The sequence below is a fragment of the Sus scrofa genome, chromosome 1 (assembly GCF_054392235.1).
Source record: "Sus scrofa isolate SSC_HxYL_T2T_F1_AM1 chromosome 1, Sscrofa_HxYL_maternal_Yorkshire_Landrace_v2.0, whole genome shotgun sequence".
Taxonomy (NCBI): domain Eukaryota; kingdom Metazoa; phylum Chordata; class Mammalia; order Artiodactyla; family Suidae; genus Sus; species Sus scrofa.
Window position 1 is genome coordinate 151,701,736 of NC_139383.1, and position 13,250 is coordinate 151,714,985.

Sequence of the window (13,250 nt, forward strand, 5' to 3'; positions counted from 1 at the left end):
TGGCCCGGGGCTCCGGACAGACGAGCGCCCCAAGGGCGAGTTCTCCACCACTGAGGACAGGGGCCGCTCACCATCGCCAGGTCTCCACAGAGCCGCGACAAGGACGCCACGCCCACTGGGCTGCGGGAGCTCCTCGGCCTCGCTCGGTGGCACGCCACAAGATCAGGGGTCCGCCATGCTGCTCTCCTGGGTCAGGGCGAGAGAGCACACACACCACAAGGGTTGCCACAAGGAGGAAGGGCCACGCTGGCGCCAGGGGACCAGGGCCCCTCCACCTGGAGACCCGCACTGCATCGGGCTGCCACGGCTCCCCAGCCTCCCCAGCCTCCCCAGCCTCCCCTCTCTCTGGGTGTCTGCAGCCACACGGACCCTGCCTGGGGGACGGGCGCGGGGGGTGGTGCAGGCCCGGCCTGCACAGAGGCGTGCCAGGGGCACAGAGAGAGGCCCCGGCATTCTTCTCCCACGTCCCAGGGCCCGAAAGATGGATCCCCAAGGCCGGCTCCCCGCCCCCCAACACGGCAACAAGGTGCCCCACGGAGGCACATTCAGGCCCACTGGGGCAACCTGCGCCACACCCCCGACACGACCGGGAAACCCAAACCCCTGGCACCTCCTCTGCCTCAGGACTTCCGCCAGGACTCACCGCCCCTGCGGAAACCCTCTCTCTTCCTTTGTTCTCTCCCTCTCTCTCTCTCCCTCTTGGTCCCACCCGCTGTCACCCTTTCCCTGGCGAGCGCGCGCGCGCCGAAGCTTTCTCTCCTTTGCTGGACCCATCCGACGCACGATCAGCCACTTGCCCTCACAAGAGTCTGTCCGTGCCAGCCGGCTCTCCAGGAACCCCAGCACGGGCGCACTGATGCTACCCTGCCCTGACGAAGGGTGACGGCCACCAACTCCCCTTGACCTCTCCATGATGCGGAATCCCCTCAGCGCCCGTAAGACCCCCCCGGAGCCGTTCCCGTGCCCAGCAGCAGGCACGAACCCCCTGACGAGACGTGGTCGCTACCCGGCGGTTCCCGCCCGCACCAAGCCCCTCCCAGTCCCGACCACACACCAACCGGGACACCCAAGTCGGCTGGGAGACACAGCTCAAATCCCCACAGGGCGTGGGACATTCCCCCAAACAGCCGGGACTCCTGAACGGGCCAGGCCTTCCAGGGCCTCAAGCCCCGGGCCGTCCTGGCAAGCACGCGGCCGCCGGGCCTCATCAAAGCCCTCCGTCACCGGCGGGGCCAGGACACCGCCACCGCTGCCCAAGCCCAGGCCTCCCGTCTCCGCTCGCCATCCAGCCGCCCGCCGCAGGACCCGGACACCCGCCCCGAGCAGCCTCCCAGGCACTGCCAGCTGAGAGACGTCCCTGGCCGCCGACCTCCCCGCTCTGCCCAGGCCCCCGCGCGGCGACCTGGGCGAAGCGCTCCACGCGGCGCGGGTGGCTCGCTCTGCCGGGCAGACCACCCCCTCCAGGGCGTCCAAGGGCTCGGCATCGCACCCTCCAGGGAGAGGGAGACCGTGCACCGGGAAGGACTCCGACCCGTGGCCTCCCAAAGGACCCCCCCAAGGTGCGGTCCGCGCCGAGGCCCAGGGACCTGGCGGCTGCCTTCCCCAGACCCCCACGGGGAGCCACGCCTCCCAGAGGAGAGGCCACATGCAAGACCGTCCCCGCCCCTGCCCGCGCGGTCCTTGCCTACCCGGGCCTCCCACAGCCGCTGACGCCATCCCACTTGAGGCCAGGGCACCTCCTCCAGAGCCCCTCGCCCATCCAGACGTGGGCCTGTCCACCCACGTCCCCGGCAGGCTCCCTCTGCCCGCCTGTCGCTCACCACTTCAGCTGCCCCCTTCTCGCCACCCAGCCCCAGCCTCCGCCCCAACATCCCTGGACGTCCCAGGGGAGCGCCCTCAGGGGTTCCCAGGCTGCCCCCCTCCCATGGGGGACGGCCCTGATCCAAGGGCCCCCGCTACCACAGACCCCCTGCAGCAGGTGGCCCTCAGGGGTCCCCAGAGCAGAAAGAGAACACTACCCTGCCGGGATCCCGTCTCCCCACAGCATCCTGAGAAGGGCGCCCGGCCTGGGCCAGGACGCCCCCTGGGGCCCTAGGGCCGCACACTTGCCTCGCGGGCCGGGCCCAAATTTCGGCCCCCGCGACGGCTTGCGAAACCCCCCAAGGCCGGCGGGAGGCCGCCCGGGATCTCCAGCACGCTCGGGCACGCGGCCTCGCCCCCGAGGCCAGCGCCGGGCGACGGGCCCCATGCTTCCTGGGCCCGGCAGGCGGCCGCCTTCCCCAGACCTCACCCGAGTGGCTGCTGACACCCAGAGGCCCCAAGGCCAAGGGCCCATCTACCCCCGAGCCCCCGGTGGCCGCCACGTGCCGGACCTCAGTTTCGATGAGGAGACGGTAGTGAGTTCTCACTCATTTTGTTCAGATTTCCAAGGAATGCTTTAGAGGGAGTCATCATCGATCCGAGCACGGGCTCCGCCGCCGCAAGGCAAATTCACGGCCTCCGCACCTGGACATCCCACCCGCTCCATCACGGCAGCGTTTGGGGGCGTGCCCAGACAGACGAGCCACTGGGCAGGACGGGACGCTCCCCCTCACGCCCCCGGAGCTGGCCTGCCGGGGCCAAAGCCCGCGAGAAGCGGGGCTGGCCTGGGGCTCCGGACAGACGAGCGCCCCAAGGGCGAGTTCTCCACCACTGAGGACAGGGGCCGCTCACCATCGCCAGGTCTCCACAGAGCCGCGACAAGGACGCCACGCGCACTGGGCTGCGGGAGCTCCTCGGCCTCGCGCGGTGGCACGCCACAAGATCAGGGGTCCGCCATGCTGCTCTCCTGGGTCAGGGCGAGAGAGCACACACACCACAAGGGTTTCCACAAGGAGGAAGGGCCACGCTGGCGCCAGGGGACCAGGGCCCCTCCACCTGGAGACCCGCACTGCATCGGGCTGCCACGGCTCCCCAGCCTCCCCAGCCTCCCCTCTCTCTGGGTGTCTGCAGCCACACGGACCCTGCCTGGGGGCCGGGCGGGGGGTGGTGCAGGCCCGGCCTGCACAGAGGCGTGCCAGGGGCACAGAGAGAGGCCCCGGCATTCTCCCACGTCCCAGGGCCCGAAAGATGGATCCCCAAGGCCGGCTCCCCGCCCCCCAACACGGCAACAAGGTGCCCCACGGAGGCACATTCAGGCCCACTGGGGCAACCTGCGCCACACCCCCGACACGACCGGGAAACCCAAACCCCTGGCACCTCCTCTGCCTCAGGACTTCCGCCAGGACTCACCGCCCCTGCGGAAACCCTCTCTCTTCCTTTGTTCTCTCCCTCTCTCTCTCTCCCTCTCGGTCCCACCCGCTGTCACCCTTTCCCTGGCGAGCGCGCGCGCGCCGAAGCTTTCTCTCCTTTGCTGGACCCATCCGACGCACGATCAGCCACTTGCCCTCACAAGAGTCTGTCCGTGCCAGCCGGCTCTCCAGGAACCCCAGCACGGGCGCACTGATGCTACCCTGCCCTGACGAAGGGTGACGGCCACCAACTCCCCTTGACCTCTCCATGATGCGGAATCCCCTCAGCGCCCGTAAGACCCCCCCGGAGCCGTTCCCGTGCCCAGCAGCAGGCACGAACCCCCTGACGAGACGTGGTCGCTACCCGGCGGTTCCCGCCCGCACCAAGCCCCTCCCAGTCCCGACCACACACCAACCGGGACACCCAAGTCGGCCGGGAGACACGGCTCAAATCCCCACAGGGCGTGGGACATTCCCCCAAACAGCCGGGACTCCTGAACGGGCCAGGCCTTCCTGGGCCTCAAGCCCCGGGCCTTCCTGGCAAGCACGCGGCCGCCGGGCCTCATCAAAGCCCTCCGTCACCGGCGGGGCCAGGACACCGCCACCGCTGCCCAAGCCCAGGCCTCCCGTCTCCGCTCGCCATCCAGCCGCCCGCCGCAGGACCCGGACACCCGCCCCGAGCAGCCTCCCAGGCACTGCCAGCTGAGAGACGTCCCTGGCCGCCGACCTCCCCGCTCTGCCCAGGCCCCCGCGCGGCGACCTGGGCGAAGCGCTCCACGCGGCGCGGGTGGCTCGCTCTGCCGGGCAGACCACCCCCTCCAGGGCGTCCAAGGGCTCGGCATCGCACCCTCCAGGGAGAGGGAGACCGTGCACCGGGAAGGACTCCGACCCGTGGCCTCCCAAAGGACCCCCCCAAGGTGCGGTCCGCGCCGAGGCCCAGGGACCTGGCGGCTGCCTTCCCCAGACCCCCACGGGGAGCCACGCCTCCCAGAGGAGAGGCCACATGCAAGACCGTCCCCGCCCCTGCCCGCGCGGTCCTTGCCTACCCGGGCCTCCCACAGCCGCTGACGCCATCCCACTTGAGGCCAGGGCACCTCCTCCAGAGCCCCTCGCCCATCCAGACGTGGGCCTGTCCACCCACGTCCCCGGCAGGCTCCCTCTGCCCGCCTGTCGCTCACCACTTCAGCTGCCCCCTTCTCGCCACCCAGCCCCAGCCTCCGCCCCAACATCCCTGGACGTCCCAGGGGAGCGCCCTCAGGGGTTCCCAGGCTGCCCCCCTCCCATGGGGGACGGCCCTGATCCAAGGGCCCCCGCTACCACAGACCCCCTGCAGCAGGTGGCCCTCAGGGGTCCCCAGAGCAGAAAGAGAACACTACCCTGCCGGGATCCCGTCTCCCCACAGCATCCTGAGAAGGGCGCCCGGCCTGGGCCAGGACGCCCCCTGGGGCCCTAGGGCCGCACACTTGCCTCGCGGGCCGGGCCCAAATTTCGGCCCCCGCGACGGCTTGCGAAACCCCCCAAGGCCGGCGGGAGGCCGCCCGGGATCTCCAGCACGCTCGGGCACGCGGCCTCGCCCCCGAGGCCAGCGCCGGGCGACGGGCCCCATGCTTCCTGGGCCCGGCAGGCGGCCGCCTTCCCCAGACCTCACCCGAGTGGCTGCTGACACCCAGAGGCCCCAAGGCCAAGGGCCCATCTACCCCCGAGCCCCCGGTGGCCGCCACGTGCCGGACCTCAGTTTCGATGAGGAGACGGTAGTGAGTTCTCACTCATTTTGTTCAGATTTCCAAGGAATGCTTTAGAGGGAGTCATCATCGATCCGAGCACGGGCTCCGCCGCCGCAAGGCAAATTCACGGCCTCCGCACCTGGACATCCCACCCGCTCCATCACGGCAGCGTTTGGGGGCGTGCCCAGACAGACGAGCCACTGGGCAGGACGGGACGCTCCCCCTCACGCCCCCGGAGCTGGCCTGCCGGGGCCAAAGCCCGCGAGAAGCGGGGGTGGCCCGGGGCTCCGGACAGACGAGCGCCCCAAGGGCGAGTTCTCCACCACTGAGGACAGGGGCCGCTCACCATCGCCAGGTCTCCACAGAGCCGCGACAAGGACGCCACGCGCACTGGGCTGCGGGAGCTCCTCGGCCTCGCGCGGTGGCACGCCACAAGATCAGGGGTCCGCCATGCTGCTCTCCTGGGTCAGGGCGAGAGAGCACACACACCACAAGGGTTTCCACAAGGAGGAAGGGCCACGCTGGCGCCAGGGGACCAGGGCCCCTCCACCTGGAGACCCGCACTGCATCGGGCTGCCATGGCTCCCCAGCCTCCCCAGCCTCCCCTCGCTCTGGGTGTCTGCAGCCACACGGACCCTGCCTGGGGGACGGGCGCGGGGGGTGGTGCAGGCCCGGCCTGCACAGAGGCGTGCCAGGGGCACAGAGAGAGGCCCCGGCATTCTTCTCCCACGTCCCAGGGCCCGAAAGATGGATCCCCAAGGCCGGCTCCCCGCCCCCCAACACGGCAACAAGGTGCCCCACGGAGGCACATTCAGGCCCACTGGGGCAACCTGCGCCACACCCCCGACACGACCGGGAAACCCAAACCCCTGGCACCTCCTCTGCCTCAGGACTTCCGCCAGGACTCACCGCCCCTGCGGAAACCCTCTCTCTTCCTTTGTTCTCTCCCTCTCTCTCTCTCCCTCTCGGTCCCACCCGCTGTCACCCTTTCCCTGGCGAGCGCGCGCGCGCCGAAGCTTTCTCTCCTTTGCTGGACCCATCCGACGCACGATCAGCCACTTGCCCTCACAAGAGTCTGTCCGTGCCAGCCGGCTCTCCAGGAACCCCAGCACGGGCGCACTGATGCTACCCTGCCCTGACGAAGGGTGACGGCCACCAACTCCCCTTGACCTCTCCATGATGCGGAATCCCCTCAGCGCCCGTAAGACCCCCCCGGAGCCGTTCCCGTGCCCAGCAGCAGGCACGAACCCCCTGACGAGACGTGGTCGCTACCCGGCGGTTCCCGCCCGCACCAAGCCCCTCCCAGTCCCGACCACACACCAACCGGGACACCCAAGTCGGCCGGGAGACACGGCTCAAATCCCCACAGGGCGTGGGACATTCCCCCAAACAGCCGGGACTCCTGAACGGGCCAGGCCTTCCGGGGCCTCAAGCCCCGGGCCTTCCTGGCAAGCACGCGGCCGCCGGGCCTCATCAAAGCCCTCCGTCACCGGCGGGGCCAGGACACCGCCACCGCTGCCCAAGCCCAGGCCTCCCGTCTCCGCTCGCCATCCAGCCGCCCGCCGCAGGACCCGGACACCCGCCCCGAGCAGCCTCCCAGGCACTGCCAGCTGAGAGACGTCCCTGGCCGCCGACCTCCCCGCTCTGCCCAGGCCCCCGCGCGGCGACCTGGGTGAAGCGCTCCACGCGGCGCGGGTGGCTCGCTCTGCCGGGCAGACCACCCCCTCCAGGGCGTCCAAGGGCTCGGCATCGCACCCTCCAGGGAGAGGGAGACCGTGCACCGGGAAGGACTCCGACCCGTGGCCTCCCAAAGGACCCCCCCAAGGTGCGGTCCGCGCCGCGGCCCAGGGACCTGGCGGCTGCCTTCCCCAGACCCCCACGGGGAGCCACGCCTCCCAGAGGAGAGGCCACATGCAAGACCGTCCCCGCCCCTGCCCGCGCGGTCCTTGCCTACCCGGGCCTCCCACAGCCGCTGACGCCATCCCACTTGAGGCCAGGGCACCTCCTCCAGAGCCCCTCGCCCATCCAGACGTGGGCCTGTCCACCCACGTCCCCGGCAGGCTCCCTCTGCCCGCCTGTCGCTCACCACTTCAGCTGCCCCCTTCTCGCCACCCAGCCCCAGCCTCCGCCCCAACATCCCTGGACGTCCCAGGGGAGCGCCCTCAGGGGTTCCCAGGCTGCCCCCCTCCCATGGGGGACGGCCCTGATCCAAGGGCCCCCGCTACCACAGACCCCCTGCAGCAGGTGGCCCTCAGGGGTCCCCAGAGCAGAAAGAGAACACTACCCTGCCGGGATCCCGTCTCCCCACAGCATCCTGAGAAGGGCGCCCGGCCTGGGCCAGGACGCCCCCTGGGGCCCTAGGGCCGCACACTTGCCTCGCGGGCCGGGCCCAAATTTCGGCCCCCGCGACGGCTTGCGAAACCCCCCAAGGCCGGCGGGAGGCCGCCCGGGATCTCCAGCACGCTCGGGCACACGGCCTCTCCCCCGAGGCCAGCGCCGGGCGACGGGCCCCATGCTTCCTGGGCCCGGCAGGCGGCCGCCTTCCCCAGACCTCACCCGAGTGGCTGCTGACACCCAGAGGCCCCAAGGCCAAGGGCCCATCTACCCCCGAGCCCCCGGTGGCCGCCACGTGCCGGACCTCAGTTTCGATGAGGAGACGGTAGTGAGTTCTCACTCATTTTGTTCAGATTTCCAAGGAATGCTTTAGAGGGAGTCATCATCGATCCGAGCACGGGCTCCGCCGCCGCAAGGCAAATTCACGGCCTCCGCACCTGGACATCCCACCCGCTCCATCACGGCAGCGTTTGGGGGCGTGCCCAGACAGACGAGCCACTGGGCAGGACGGGACGCTCCCCCTCACGCCCCCGGAGCTGGCCTGCCGGGGCCAAAGCCCGCGAGAAGCGGGGCTGGCCCGGGGCTCCGGACAGACGAGCGCCCCAAGGGCGAGTTCTCCACCACTGAGGACAGGGGCCGCTCACCATCGCCAGGTCTCCACAGAGCCGCGACAAGGACGCCACGCGCACTGGGCTGCGGGAGCTCCTCGGCCTCGCGCGGTGGCACGCCACAAGATCAGGGGTCCGCCATGCTGCTCTCCTGGGTCAGGGCGAGAGAGCACACACACCACAAGGGTTTCCACAAGGAGGAAGGGCCACGCTGGCGCCAGGGGACCAGGGCCCCTCCACCTGGAGACCCGCACTGCATCGGGCTGCCACGGCTCCCCAGCCTCCCCAGCCTCCCCTCTCTCTGGGTGTCTGCAGCCACACGGACCCTGCCTGGGGGCCGGGCGGGGGGTGGTGCAGGCCCGGCCTGCACAGAGGCGTGCCAGGGGCACAGAGAGAGGCCCCGGCATTCTCCCACGTCCCAGGGCCCGAAAGATGGATCCCCAAGGCCGGCTCCCCGCCCCCCAACACGGCAACAAGGTGCCCCACGGAGGCACATTCAGGCCCACTGGGGCAACCTGCGCCACACCCCCGACACGACCGGGAAAACCAAACCCCTGGCACCTCCTCTGCCTCAGGACTTCCGCCAGGACTCACCGCCCCTGCGGAAACCCTCTCTCTTCCTTTGTTCTCTCCCTCTCTCTCTCTCCCTCTCGGTCCCACCCGCTGTCACCCTTTCCCTGGCGAGCGCGCGCGCGCCGAAGCTTTCTCTCCTTTGCTGGACCCATCCGACGCACGATCAGCCACTTGCCCTCACGAGAGTCTGTCCGTGCCAGCCGGCTCTCCAGGAACCCCAGCACGGGCGCACTGATGCTACCCTGCCCTGACGAAGGGTGACGGCCACCAACTCCCCTTGACCTCTCCATGATGCGGAATCCCCTCAGCGCCCGTAAGACCCCCCCGGAGCCGTTCCCGTGCCCAGCAGCAGGCACGAACCCCCTGACGAGACGTGGTCGCTACCCGGCGGTTCCTGCCCGCACCAAGCCCCTCCCAGTCCCGACCACACACCAACCGGGACACCCAAGTCGGCCGGGAGACACGGCTCAAATCCCCACAGGGCGTGGGACATTCCCCCAAACAGCCGGGACTCCTGAACGGGCCAGGCCTTCCAGCGCCTCAAGCCCCGGGCCTTCCTGGCAAGCACGCGGCCGCCGGGCCTCATCAAAGCCCTCCGTCACCGGCGGGGCCAGGACACCGCCACCGCTGCCCAAGCCCAGGCCTCCCGTCTCCGCTCGCCATCCAGCCGCCCGCCGCAGGACCCGGACACCCGCCCCGAGCAGCCTCCCAGGCACTGCCAGCTGAGAGACGTCCCTGGCCGCCGACCTCCCCGCTCTGCCCAGGCCCCCGCGCGGCGACCTGGGCGAAGCGCTCCACGCGGCGCGGGTGGCTCGCTCTGCCGGGCAGACCACCCCCTCCAGGGCGTCCAAGGGCTCGGCATCGCACCCTCCAGGGAGAGGGAGACCGTGCACCGGGAAGGACTCCGACCCGTGGCCTCCCAAAGGACCCCCCCAAGGTGCGGTCCGCGCCGCGGCCCAGGGACCTGGCGGCTGCCTTCCCCAGACCCCCACGGGGAGCCACGCCTCCCAGAGGAGAGGCCACATGCAAGACCGTCCCCGCCCCTGCCCGCGCGGTCCTTGCCTACCCGGGCCTCCCACAGCCGCTGACGCCATCCCACTTGAGGCCAGGGCACCTCCTCCAGAGCCCCTCGCCCATCCAGACGTGGGCCTGTCCACCCACGTCCCCGGCAGGCTCCCTCTGCCCGCCTGTCGCTCACCACTTCAGCTGCCCCCTTCTCGCCACCCAGCCCCAGCCTCCGCCCCAACATCCCTGGACGTCCCAGGGGAGCACCCTCAGGGGTTCCCAGGCTGCCCCCCTCCCATGGGGGACGGCCCTGATCCAAGGGCCCCCGCTACCACAGACCCCCTGCAGCAGGTGGCCCTCAGGGGTCCCCAGAGCAGAAAGAGAACACTACCCTGCCGGGATCCCGTCTCCCCACAGCATCCTGAGAAGGGCGCCCGGCCTGGGCCAGGACGCCCCCTGGGGCCCTAGGGCCGCACACTTGCCTCGCGGGCCGGGCCCAAATTTCGGCCCCCGCGACGGCTTGCGAAACCCCCCAAGGCCGGCGGGAGGCCGCCCGGGATCTCCAGCACGCTCGGGCACGCGGCCTCGCCCCCGAGGCCAGCGCCGGGCGACGGGCCCCATGTTTCCTGGGCCCGGCAGGCGGCCGCCTTCCCCAGACCTCACCCGAGTGGCTGCTGACACCCAGAGGCCCCAAGGCCAAGGGCCCATCTACCCCCGAGCCCCCGGTGGCCGCCACGTGCCGGACCTCAGTTTCGATGAGGAGACGGTAGTGAGTTCTCACTCATTTTGTTCAGATTTCCAAGGAATGCTTTAGAGGGAGTCATCATCGATCCGAGCACGGGCTCCGCCGCCGCAAGGCAAATTCACGGCCTCCGCACCTGGACATCCCACCCGCTCCATCACGGCAGCGTTTGGGGGCGTGCCCAGACAGACGAGCCACTGGGCAGGACGGGACGCTCCCCCTCACGCCCCCGGAGCTGGCCTGCCGGGGCCAAAGCCCGCGAGAAGCGGGGCTGGCCCGGGGCTCCGGACAGACGAGCGCCCCAAGGGCGAGTTCTCCACCACTGAGGACAGGGGCCGCTCACCATCGCCAGGTCTCCACAGAGCCGCGACAAGGACGCCACGCGCACTGGGCTGCGGGAGCTTCTCGGCCTCGCGCGGTGGCACGCCACAAGATCAGGGGTCCGCCATGCTGCTCTCCTGGGTCAGGGCGAGAGAGCACACACACCACAAGGGTTTCCACAAGGAGGAAGGGCCACGCTGGCGCCAGGGGACCAGGGCCCCTCCACCTGGAGACCCGCACTGCATCGGGCTGCCACGGCTCCCCAGCCTCCCCAGCCTCCCCTCTCTCTGGGTGTCTGCAGCCACACGGACCCTGCCTGGGGGCCGGGCGGGGGGTGGTGCAGGCCCGGCCTGCACAGAGGCGTGCCAGGGGCACAGAGAGAGGCCCCGGCATTCTCCCACGTCCCAGGGCCCGAAAGATGGATCCCCAAGGCCGGCTCCCCGCCCCCCAACACGGCAACAAGGTGCCCCACGGAGGCACATTCAGGCCCACTGGGGCAACCTGCGCCACACCCCCGACACGACCGGGAAACCCAAACCCCTGGCACCTCCTCTGCCTCAGGACTTCCGCCAGGACTCACCGCCCCTGCGGAAACCCTCTCTTTTCCTTTGTTCTCTCCCTCTCTCTCTCTCCCTCTCGGTCCCACCCGCTGTCACCCTTTCCCTGGCGAGCGCGCGCGCGCCGAAGCTTTCTCTCCTTTGCTGGACCCATCCGACGCACGATCAGCCACTTGCCCTCACAAGAGTCTGTCCGTGCCAGCCGGCTCTCCAGGAACCCCAGCACGGGCGCACTGATGCTACCCTGCCCTGACGAAGGGTGACGGCCACCAACTCCCCTTGACCTCTCCATGATGCGGAATCCCCTCAGCGCCCGTAAGACCCCCCCGGAGCCGTTCCCGTGCCCAGCAGCAGGCACGAACCCCCTGACGAGACGTGGTCGCTACCCGGCGGTTCCCGCCCGCACCAAGCCCCTCCCAGTCCCGACCACACACCAACCGGGACACCCAAGTCGGCCGGGAGACACGGCTCAAATCCCCACAGGGCGTGGGACATTCCCCCAAACAGCCGGGACTCCTGAACGGGCCAGGCCTTCCAGGGCCTCAAGCCCCGGGCCTTCCTGGCAAGCACGCGGCCGCCGGGCCTCATCAAAGCCCTCCGTCACCGGCGGGGCCAGGACACCGCCACCGCTGCCCAAGCCCAGGCCTCCCGTCTCCGCTCGCCATCCAGCCGCCCGCCGCAGGACCCGGACACCCGCCCCGAGCAGCCTCCCAGGCACTGCCAGCTGAGAGACGTCCCTGGCCGCCGACCTCCCCGCTCTGCCCAGGCCCCCGCGCGGCGACCTGGGCGAAGCGCTCCACGCGGCGCGGGTGGCTCGCTCTGCCGGGCAGACCACCCCCTCCAGGGCGTCCAAGGGCTCGGCATCGCACCCTCCAGGGAGAGGGAGACCGTGCACCGGGAAGGACTCCGACCCGTGGCCTCCCAAAGGACCCCCCCAAGGTGCGGTCCGCGCCGCGGCCCAGGGACCTGGCGGCTGCCTTCCCCAGACCCCCACGGGGAGCCACGCCTCCCAGAGGAGAGGCCACATGCAAGACCGTCCCCGCCCCTGCCCGCGCGGTCCTTCCCTACCCGGGCCTCCCACAGCCGCTGACGCCATCCCACTTGAGGCCAGGGCACCTCCTCCAGAGCCCCTCGCCCATCCAGACGTGGGCCTGTCCACCCACGTCCCCGGCAGGCTCCCTCTGCCCGCCTGTCGCTCACCACTTCAGCTGCCCCCTTCTCGCCACCCAGCCCCAGCCTCCGCCCCAACATCCCTGGACGTCCCAGGGGAGCGCCCTCAGGGGTTCCCAGGCTGCCCCCCTCCCATGGGGGACGGCCCTGATCCAAGGGCCCCCGCTACCACAGACCCCCTGCAGCAGGTGGCCCTCAGGGGTCCCCAGAGCAGAAAGAGAACACTACCCTGCCGGGATCCCGTCTCCCCACAGCATCCTGAGAAGGGCGCCCGGCCTGGGCCAGGACGCCCCCTGGGGCCCTAGGGCCGCACACTTGCCTCGCGGGCCGGGCCCAAATTTCGGCCCCCGCGACGGCTTGCGAAACCCCCCAAGGCCGGCGGGAGGCCGCCCGGGATCTCCAGCACGCTCGGGCACGCGGCCTCGCCCCCGAGGCCAGCGCCGGGCGACGGGCCCCATGCTTCCTGGGCCCGGCAGGCGGCCGCCTTCCCCAGACCTCACCCGAGTGGCTGCTGACACCCAGAGGCCCCAAGGCCAAGGGCCCATCTACCCCCGAGCCCCCGGTGGCCGCCACGTGCCGGACCTCAGTTTCGATGAGGAGACGGTAGTGAGTTCTCACTCATTTTGTTCAGATTTCCAAGGAATGCTTTAGAGGGAGTCATCATCGATCCGAGCACGGGCTCCGCCGCCGCAAGGCAAATTCACGGCCTCCGCACCTGGACATCCCACCCGCTCCATCACGGCAGCGTTTGGGGGCGTGCCCAGACAGACGAGCCACTGGGCAGGACGGGACGCTCCCCCTCACGCCCCCGGAGCTGGCCTGCCGGGGCCAAAGCCCGCGAGAAGCGGGGCTGGCCCGGGGCTCCGGACAGACGAGCGCCCCAAGGGCGAGTTCTCCACCACTGAGGACAGGGGCCGCTCACCATCGCCAGGTCTCCACAGAGCCGC

General features: G+C 70.8%; 5 non-coding genes across 5 annotated transcripts; all 5 read right to left on the minus strand.

Annotated features, from left to right (window-relative positions):
• Positions 1–2,368: 2,368 nt before the first annotated feature.
• Positions 2,369–2,460, minus strand: LOC146406556 (small nucleolar RNA SNORD116). Its single transcript, XR_014833219.1, has one exon. It is a non-coding gene; the product is annotated as a small nucleolar RNA SNORD116 (small nucleolar RNA).
• Positions 2,461–4,995: 2,535 nt separating this feature from the next.
• On the minus strand, positions 4,996–5,087 carry LOC146406557 (small nucleolar RNA SNORD116). Its single transcript, XR_014833222.1, has one exon. It is a non-coding gene; the product is annotated as a small nucleolar RNA SNORD116 (small nucleolar RNA).
• A 2,540-nt stretch (positions 5,088–7,627) lies between these two features.
• On the minus strand, positions 7,628–7,719 carry LOC146406558 (small nucleolar RNA SNORD116). The gene has a single exon (XR_014833227.1). It is a non-coding gene; the product is annotated as a small nucleolar RNA SNORD116 (small nucleolar RNA).
• Positions 7,720–10,254: 2,535 nt separating this feature from the next.
• LOC146406559 (small nucleolar RNA SNORD116) lies at positions 10,255–10,346 on the minus strand. Its single transcript, XR_014833228.1, has one exon. It is a non-coding gene; the product is annotated as a small nucleolar RNA SNORD116 (small nucleolar RNA).
• Positions 10,347–12,881: 2,535 nt separating this feature from the next.
• Positions 12,882–12,973, minus strand: LOC146406560 (small nucleolar RNA SNORD116). Its single transcript, XR_014833229.1, has one exon. It is a non-coding gene; the product is annotated as a small nucleolar RNA SNORD116 (small nucleolar RNA).
• Positions 12,974–13,250: the final 277 nt, after the last annotated feature.